Raw genomic sequence first — 10,241 nt, forward strand, 5'->3', positions numbered from 1 at the left:
TGCTGATAACTTCGAGAATTGGAGCAAATGGGAGAACACGGGCAGTGAATCAGTAAATAGGACAAATGTTGCAAAGGATTAATGGTCTAGAATCAATGCAGTGCACCACGAAATGGGGGAGTTGGTGCTGTTCACCACTAAAGGGAAGATATGTGTAGGATCAGTAATTAGGAGATTTGATGCAGGGATCGCCAAGATTAGAGAATTCTGGCAGCTGGTTACTAAATGAGAGAATTGTTGCAGAGAAATACTGAATGGGAGACTTGGTGCACAGTGGAGCTAAATTAGAGAGTGGGTGCATGGCACCAGTAAATGGGAGAATTAGAGTAGCGCACCCTTAAATGGTAGAATCGGGCTCGGGCATCAGTAAATGGGAGAATTAGTACAGGGATATGTGTAACTGGGAGATTTGATGTGAATCAATAAATGGGAGACTCGGTGCACAGTGCCATTACATTGGAAAAGTGGTGTGAATGTCAATATATTAGAAAATTCAAGCAAAGCATTTTGAAATTGGGGAATAGGGTCCAGGGAATCAATAATAAGAAGAAATGTTGCAAGCATCGGTAAATTGGAGATTCAGTTCAGTGCATCACTAAATGATAAAAAATCACCATGTCACCTGTACGTCGAAGATGTGTATCAGGGAACAGGTAAATGTAAGGAATTGATGTAGGACAACAATAATTGGAGAATTCATGCAGGTGTCATTAAATTCTAAGTGGGAGGACTGGGGCAGGATAACCTCAACGGGTGAGTTGGTGAAATTCCCGAATTAGTGCAGGATTGGTAAATGGGAGAATTGGTGCAGGGAAGCGGAGCAGTAATTACAGCCTTAGAGATGTACAGCACAGAAACAGACCCTTCGATCCAACTTGTCCACACCTAAATTTAAGAATCCTGGCAGCTCTCCACGAAATTGGAGAATCATTGGAAGGAACTACAAAATGGAAACAATTGGGAAAGGACTTATCGAAATGTGAGAATTTGCAACAGGGCATCAGATACTGGGTGAATTAGTGCAGTTCAGCACTAAATGGGTGAGTTATGCTGTGTTGCACTAAATGGGAGAATTGGGGCAGGACAATACCTTTTGGGAGATTTAGAGTAACGCACCCCTAAATTGGGCGAGGGCATCAGTCAGTATGGGGATTGGAGTGAGGCAACACTGAGTGGGCTTCAGTAATTGAGGGGAATAGTGCTAACCAACACTGAATTGGAGAATTGGTGCGGGCCATCTGTAAATGAGAGACCTGGAGCACAGTGGAGCTAAATTAGAGAATTGGTGCTTGGCAACAGGAAATGGGAGAATTAGAGTAGCGCACCCTTAAATGGTAGAATCGAGCTCGGGCATCAGTTGCTGTGGTGAAACGGTGGGTAATCACGGTGTGAAACGTTGTTATAGCTCTCTGGTTTCCTTCATTCCTGTCCTGGTCAGGGAAGCTGGGGATTGGTCCCCTCCATCAGATGGAGGGACCAGCGCATTGTTGACCCAATTTAATCAAGAATGGAATTGGTCATCTTCACTTCTCATGGTTCATTGTTGTTCTGTTTTGTTGGATGTTACTTGATCACTTTCTGGGACTTGACAATGCATTAAAGCTGCAGTATGTTTGGAAGCACGGTTTGGAATTGTCTCGCTGCAGTACATGACATACACGAATCACACTCCCTCAAAGTCAGCATGCCAGTGTGTCTGGCAATTGTTCCGCCTTTTCTGTTTTGCTTCTGTTCCACGCTAAGAGCTGTCAGTTTTTGGATTCGCTGGAGTGCTGAGGGGGTAACACAATTTGTGTGGTAATTTTCTTCAGGCCAAACTCCACCCTCCAGGAAAAATAGCCAAACGCTCTAATTGAGTAACAAACAGCACGCGTTTTTAGCAAATGGTCTATTCAAGCTGGTGTCAGCTTCTGGAGCGTCTCAGAGTTGCCAAGCACGGAAACAGACCCTGCTATCTAACTTGCCACTGATAAACAGATAACCGAAATTAATCTAACCAATATTTGCCAAACTTTGTCCCTTATCTCTCCGAACCCTTTCAGATGCCTTTGAAATGTTGTGAGCGCACCAGTCTCTGCCCCTAAATATGGCAATTCATTCTGTACACACGGAAATGTCTGTGTTCAAAACAAGTGTCCCTCACATCCCCTTTAAATGTTCCTGTTCTCACATTAAACCAATGTTATCTCGCGTTGAACTCATGTGCCTTGTGAAAAATTACTCCCTGACTCTTTTCTCTGTCCGTCTGCCTCATGTCTTTATAAAATTCTGGAAGGCCATTCCTCAGCCCTGAAGCTCCAGAGAAAACTGTCGAAGACAATTCAGCTTCGTGCTATTGTCCAAACAGTGCAAATCTTGGAAACCCTTTCAAATACTTTCGAAATTGCACCACGTTCGTTATTGAATGCGCGATCTGTTAGTGCCTGAAGTGAAGCGATGCTGAAACACGAGTAATGACAATCCAGCCATTCTGGCCCTGTAAGGTGGCGTGGCCGAGTGGTCTAAGGCGCTGGATTTAAGTTCCAGTCTCTATCGAGTCGTGGGTTCGAATCCCACCGCTACCTCGATAACTAATATTCTACTGCCGGCAGTTGAACATAGCAGGCCCTATGTGTTTTCGCTGTTGTGTTTGCAGCTGCCCAGGCCTCTGATCCAGGCTGAGTCTGAAAATAGTGTGAGTCCTTGCAGTCGAAGCCTCCTCAACCCCTCTGCTTTCGGATATATGCATGGCCAGTTTCTGTGTCTCAAATAGTCAGCACATTTGTCTGAAAGTTTGGTGGTTCGAGCCCTCCCTTCGCACTGAGCCTCAATTATTTCAGTTCAAGCATTGAGACCAACCATGTCCCGACACTGCAACCACGAGAACCCACCCGAGTCTGCAGCTGGATGTGGCCCCAATCTCTCCAAGGCCCCGCTGCCAACAGAAAGCGGCTACTGCAGCTTCAATCAGCGGCTTCCTGCTCAGCCCTGGGACACAGCACCTGGAAAATCCTTCCCCAGGAACGGCTCTTCCCGTGTGAAAGGGACAACCATTCCACTTTAAATTGGACACGGCTTCAGAGGATTGTTCCTGTTCTTGGAACGTTTCATAAACAAAACTCCTGTCTCGCAAATAAGAAGTGGGAAAAGTTGTTGGCAGGAAGAATAGAGAAAGTGTTGACTGTGAGGACTCTGTCTCGTCAGCAGATGGGATTCCTTACACTCCAAACAGGAATGATTGGGTTTCCTTCGGGAATTTCCCAATTGATTTACCGTCTGCCAGAGAGACTGGGAATCACTCTGGAGACATAAAGATGAGGATAAAAATATGAAAATATTTATATTGAGTCTTAAATCCAGAGACAAGTGTTAAATCGATAATAATGTTCTGTTGGAATAATAGCTGAGAAATGGAAAGTGTGAATGATGACATTTGTGATTGGGAGGAATGAACTGGATCCTTGTAAATTGCAATGCCGGGTGAAATATGCTCAGTATGAAATGACACACTCATCAATCGTGAACCAGGCCCAGCTACTTTAGTCGGTAGAGCATGAGATGCTTAATCTCAGGGCCGTAGGTTCCAGCCTCACGATGGGCCCTTTCCCTCCTTTAAAGAAATCCAGCTCTCTGCTCCACTTGCAGTGTTGTAACCCAGTGCAGGGGTTGGTTTGGACACGCCGATCCGACTGTGTTTGATCACACCTCGGTTTCTGAGTGAAAGCTGTCTCCACTTGCCCATAAGATGGAATCCCATCTGCTGACGAGACAGAGTCCTCACAGTCAACACTTTCTCTATTCTTCCTGCCAACAACTTTTCCCACTTCTTATTTGCGAGACAGGAGTTTTGTTTATGAAATGTTCCAAGAACAGGAACAATCCTCTGAAGCCGTGTCTAATTTAAAGTGGAATGGTTGTCCCTTTCACACGGGAAGAGCCGTTCCTGGGGAAGGATTTTCCAGGTGCTGTGTCCCAGGGCTGAGCAGGAAGCCGCAGTAGCCGCTTTCTGTTGGCAGCGGGGCCTTGGAGAGATTGGGGCCACATCCAGCTGCAGACTCGGGTGGGTTCTCGTGGTTGCAGTGTCGGGACATGGTTGGTCTCAATGCTTGAACTGAAATAGTTGATGCTCGGTGGTAAGGGAGGGCTCGAACCACCAAACTTTCAGACAAATGCACTGACTATTTGAGACACAGAAGCTGGCCATGCACATATCCGAAAGCAGAGGGGTTGAGGAGGCTTCGAATGCAAGGACTCACACTGTTTTCAGACTCAGTCGGAATGAGTTGACCTGAGCAGCGGCAAACACAACAACGAAGACGCAGACGGCCTGCAGAGGTTCTGCTCTGTTCAACTGTTTGCAGCAGAGCAACCGCTGGTAGCGGTGGGATTCGAAGCCACGACTCGATAGAGACTGGAGCTTAAATCCAGCGCCTTAGACCACTCGGCCACGCTACCACCGAGGCACAGTGCGCCAAAATTTCATTACTAGCGTTTCAGCATCGCTTCACTTCAGGCACGAACAGATCACGCATTCAGTAACGAACGTGGTGCAATTTCGAAAGTATTTGAAAGGGTTTCCAAGGTTTGCACTGTTTGGACAATAGCACGAAGCTGAATTGTCTTCGACAGTTTCCCCTGGAGCTTCAGGGCTGAGGAATGGCCTTCCAGAATTTTATAAAGAAATGAGTCAGACGGACAGAGAAAAGAGTCAGGGAGTAATTTTTCACAAGGCACATGAGTTCAAAGCGAGATAACATTGGTTTAATTTGAGAACAGTAACATTTAAAGGGGATGTGAGGGACACTTGTTTTGAACACAGACATTTCCGTGTGTACAGAATGAATTGCCATATTTAGTGGCAGAGACTGGTGCGCTCACAACATTTCAAAGGCAGCTGAAAGGGTTCGGAGAGATAAGGGAGAAATTTTGGCAAATATTGGTTAGATTAATTTCGGTTATCTGTTTAGCAGTGGCAAGTTAGATAGCAGGGTCTGTTTCCGTGCTTGGCAACTCTGAGACGCTCCAGAGGCTGACACCAGCTTGAATCGAACATTTGCTAAAAAAACGCGTGCTGTTTGTTACTCAATTAGAGCGTTTGGCTATTATTCCTGGAGGGTGGAGTTTGGCCTGAAGAAAAATACCACACAAACTGTGTTACCCCCTCAGCATTCCAGCGAATCCAAAAACTGACAGCTCTTAGCGTGGAACAGAAGCAAAACAGAAAAGGCGGACCCATTGCCAGACACACTGGCATGCTGACTTTGAGGGAGTGCGATTCGTCTATGTCATGTACTGCTCACACACAAATGGCAGCGAGACAATTCCAAACCGTGCTTCCAAACAGACTGGAGCTTTAATGCATTGTCAAGTCCCAGAAAGTGCTCAAGTAACATACAACAAAACAGAACAACAATGAACCATGAGAAGTGAAGATGACCAACTACATTTTTGATTAAATTGGGTCAACAATGCGCTGGTACCTCCATCTGATGGAGAGGACCAATCCCCAGCCTCCCTGACAAGGACAGTAATGAAGGAAACCAGAGAGCTAGAACAACGTTTCACACCGTGATTGCCCACCGTTTCACCACAGCAACAAAAACCGGCGAGCAGATTCAGTGTAGGATCTGGTTTCACATCAGCAATGAAATATCAATCCCCACTCACTTTCAGGGAAAACGGTGCCCACCGTAAATTGTCTGGAATATGAATCCCCAGCGCAGTCTGTTTGGGCCCCGGGTTATACTGCTGTACAGACTTTCATATGGACAAAGTCCTTTTCAAAGGGAGTGTTTGTGGCTGTCCGTACGACAATGGCAGCTGTTGCCCTCACTCTCACTGCCGTTCCTGGCCGTGTACGGGTTGGCATCCTCACCTTGTTCCCGGGGGTTCAGGGTACAATACTCTGCTGCAGAAAACCGGAACGTTTTGGAGCAGAAAGATGTGGAGCCCGTGTGCCTCCTGGAATTGGTGTTGGAATGTTTGGCGGAGCTGGGAAGATGGTTTGCAGCATTTTCCTCACATTTCTGGGTGCCATCCTCAGGGCTGCAGAGTCTGTTGTGAAGCGCTGCTGTCCTGGGGCAGTTGGAATTGATTTGGTTTTATTCCCGCTGCTTCCGGTTTTTGGGGTTACAGACTGGGTCCAGATGAATCTGTTTATTGCTGGAATCCGCGGATGAGTGCCCTCCTTCTAGAAATTCTCTGTCTCCCTTCTGTTTGCCCTGTCCTATTACTATTGTGCTGTTCTCACCAAACCTTGCCGTCTGGACGGATTGCTACTCGGGACAGCGGGTCGTAACAATTCGGGACTGTCACACAATTTCTTTGCCAAGAATGGATATCCCCACGATTTCATTCCCAGATGTCTGGCACACACGAAATTCCCAACGAGGATATGCCACCAGGCAATTTGAAATGCATACTCCCCTTTATTAAAATAAATTGCTGGGAACTGACGGTCAGACTCCTCTGAACACACTGGGTTACAACAGACACATAAACCGACAGCCTCACTCAGACAAAACTCCCCAGAACACAACACCCAATACCCATCATGTACAAACCTGGTTGTGTAGATTCCACGCAGCGACTGCATGAAACACTATATCGGAGAAACAGGCCGACAACTAGCGAGCTGCATTCATAAAGTTCAACTAACCCATAAACTCCACGGACGGCTGTTCCTTGGAGCTATCCACAGGGAACTGAGTGTCTCGGATTCTGGGGCTTGGAACTTGGATCACATGACCGTCTGTGACACTGGTTACTTCCGGGTGTGATGTCACTCCCGATTGCTCATTGAGAAATACATCCACCATAGCAGCGCCGAGAAATATTTCTGTTGTGTTTCTGGTGCTGATCCTGACATGTCCTCTAGTGCTGAGCTTATTCTGTGTTGTCTGATGGATCGGTGTGTGTTTCCATGATCGGATTGTGGGCAGTCATCTGCGGTTTAGCTGAAATAACGTGCGTTGGAAACCCAGGTCCACCAGTCTATATTTTGTTATTTTATTAATCTTATTATGGACAATTGCAACACAGTAAAGTATCAACTAATATTGGGAGATGACAAACAGAGGCGTGTGACATGCAGAGGTTTTAGTGACACTTATACAATGGTTAGAGATTACCTTCATTCAGGAGATAAGGATGCAAAATGTGTTTTGGAAGAGTTGAGGAACAGTGAGGAAAGAACTCACCAGCAGATGCAGTTTACAAGCCCACTCGCAGTAACCACAATGTGAGATAAATCATACAAGAAATGAACAGTGTGTGAGTGATAAAAGATGGCCATAATCATGGGTGGGTTTAATTTTCCACTCCCACTCCCGGTTCCATTGTAAAGGACGTTTGGAGAATAATAATCAACAAATCATATATGTCCCATAGAACATCGCGAGTCACATCTTGGTCATCGATTACTTTACAGGTGACTTAGTCTCTGTCTTTTCTTGGAAACCATCTCTTTCATTGAGAGCATCAGGAAAGGCCATTTCTTTTGTCAGAAAACAAATGTCACTGACCTTTGCTTGTTTCTTGTCCAAGCTCAATAGCTCCCTTGATCAGCTTTGCTGGACATGTTCGGAAAGAAATCTGGCAAATTGCCAAATATGATATTCCTTCCAATAAATAATTTTGACACAGTTTGACTGCAATCATCTCTTCCGAAATTTCTGCTTTTCTTCTTTTACAATGGTGTCTCGCATCTTCCAAGTAACAGCAAAGATATGAGAGCAGATGGAAGCTATTTAGCCGATCACGTGGGAGACAGGTTTCAATGAGATCCCGGCTAATTTGTTAATCCTCAACCCCCCCACCCCCCCCCCCCCATTTCAGCCTGATCACCGTAGCATTTGATTGTGAACTAACTAAATGTTTGTCTATCTCAGTCTTAAATACAGCTAGCCTTCACAGCCCTTTGACCTATAGAATTCCATCGTTTTGCTCCCCTCTGAAAGAAAGAATATCCTTCTCATCAGAGTCTGCAATTTGTGATCCCTTTCGCTGTTAGAAACCCCCCTGTTCCCACATTGTCCCAGACGTAAATCAGAGCAGAATAACCCTCTGAGAATAGGTCTGCACTGCCCAGTGCCAGCTGTATGTACCTGAAACATTTTCCTGTTTTGACCTCTGATTAAACAAATCGACCAGATTTGCACTTTGGTTTGCCAATGGCGAATCTTTTCAAAAGCACGTCACTGACCGTAATCCAGCTCGCGGGGACAGCGCTAGACAAGTACAAGGACATTTTTCTTTCTCGATCCACTGCTGTGTTTATGAATCTCTCTGCACATGAAAATGGATCCTTCCCATCCCCTTTACCTCTCATCAATGTGGGTGTCATTCAACTTGATCTCCCAGCATCCTCCTCCGTTCTGAACCAAGAGAGGGTGACAGTGAATACTGGGGTCATGCTGCGGACAGGACAAGCCAAATACTGGTGTTTCAGGTTACAACTCTCCATTCTAGAAGAGATATTAAGCCTCTTGCACGCAAGAGTATTCGTGGCAGAGTGAGTAAGGCGAGGGGTTAATAATCCATTGATGTTTCCCCATGCAGGGTTGAATCCTGCCCACTACATCTTGAACAACTCCCTGTCGGGTATATTCTCGCTCAAACTTCAGCAAGACAGGCTAATCATATGATAAGACATGGGCTGCTGAAGTTCTCAAACAGAAGTATATACCACACTCAAACCGTTATTTCTGTTTCTCTTTTCACAGATACTGCTAGACCCATCGAGCTTCTGCCGTACTCTTTGAATATGCTGAGACACCTGGAAAATGAAGAGGACAGTGTGGTTCTGGAATCGTCGATGCGTGTTTAAGGCAATGGACTTGAAATTCATTTGGCTTTACCCTCAGATTTGATGGGCCCGGAAGGGCATTTTCTGTGCTGCAGACCTCTTTGACCAGTTGCGGTGAGCTGGTCGGATGGGAAGCATATGGAACAGGACTAATCCTGAGCCCTCTGTTTGTTTCCATCTGTGGGTAAATATGAGGTGGAGTTCCTCGGCGGTGTTACAACATAATGTGACCATGTCCCCAACTTCAGTCCCATTGTTGGGTCATTTAAGGTCACAGGGAGAATCCCATTTAGATTCGCCCTGGTAACATCAGAAACGCAGGTTTATGGGAACTGGGACAGGAATAGATGGAAGTCCAATGACCTGCACTGCAGATGGGCCGAAAGGTCTTTTTCACGCTGTAAAAATAGGAAGAAAGGGAGAAACTAATCTGCAGCTAAAATGATCACAGATGAAAAGACAAAAGCGGTTTCATGATGAAAACACACAGTGCCTTTTCTTTTTGCTTTCCCTGTTCGCCTCCTGGTGAGGATTCAGTTTTCTCACTGTTGCAGCAAGTGGAGTTTTCCTCGTCCCATTAATCGTGGGGACAGCCTTCCCGAAGCAGGGAATGAAGTATGGAGCTGACAATTGATCAAGTGTTGTCCCATACTTAATGCAGAGTAACTTTAAACAAAGCACTGCGAATACTGGAATTCGGAATCAGAAACGGAAATTGACAGAGAAACTCGGCAGACTTGGCAGCATCTGTGGAGGGAAACAGGTTTAATGTTTCAGATCGACAGAACCAGGATAGTTATGCATTTTAATGTTTAAATGCTAGAGTAATTGTCAGTTTTACTTAGCAATTCAGCATATTTATCAGAATATTATATTCGCCGAGAAATGTCAACTTTCTGAATGTCAACCGACCTTTCCGGGTGTAATGCTGATTCTGTTGCCTTGAGCTGGTGAAACGCTGGCCTTCAATTGTTCTTTTTTATTCCCCTTTCTGTCAGTGAGCACCCATTTTAAATGGAGAGTTTCTATTTTCAGTCTCTCCCTCAATATGCGTCTCTACTCGTCTATCATTTCCTCTGTGTATCCACCTCACTCTCTTCCACATGCTCCCACTCTCTGTCTATCAATATCCCTTATTTTCCATTCCTGCTCTTTGAAAAGTCTGACATTCGGAGATAGTTTGAGAGTAGACCTACTAACGGGCTTTCCCCGCCCCTGACTAGAGTGTGTAGAACTGTCCTCACATTCTCCGGGCAGAGTCTATGTCACTGAGGCCTGTGGTAAGGTGACATTTCTTCACTCAAAATATGATGAGCTTTTACAATTCTTCATAGAATTCATAATCCACCAAATAAAAACAATTTCACCCCAATTATCCGATTTAAGTGAAGCCTTTGCTTCAATTGAACGAATGAATGGTGACAGCAGAAAAGGAGGGGTATCATCTTGCAGTGTG

The 10,241-nt window shown here is 45.5% G+C and overlaps 2 non-coding genes across 2 annotated transcripts; one reads left to right on the top strand and one right to left on the bottom strand.

Moving 5' to 3' along the window:
• The first annotated feature begins 2,482 nt into the window (after positions 1–2,482).
• Positions 2,483–2,564, top strand: trnal-uaa (transfer RNA leucine (anticodon UAA)). Its single transcript has one exon. It is a non-coding gene; the product is annotated as a tRNA-Leu (tRNA).
• Positions 2,565–4,352: 1,788 nt separating this feature from the next.
• On the bottom strand, positions 4,353–4,434 carry trnal-uaa (transfer RNA leucine (anticodon UAA)). The gene has a single exon. It is a non-coding gene; the product is annotated as a tRNA-Leu (tRNA).
• Positions 4,435–10,241: the final 5,807 nt, after the last annotated feature.

This window comes from Chiloscyllium punctatum, chromosome 30, assembly GCF_047496795.1.
Source record: "Chiloscyllium punctatum isolate Juve2018m chromosome 30, sChiPun1.3, whole genome shotgun sequence".
Classification (NCBI taxonomy): domain Eukaryota; kingdom Metazoa; phylum Chordata; class Chondrichthyes; order Orectolobiformes; family Hemiscylliidae; genus Chiloscyllium; species Chiloscyllium punctatum.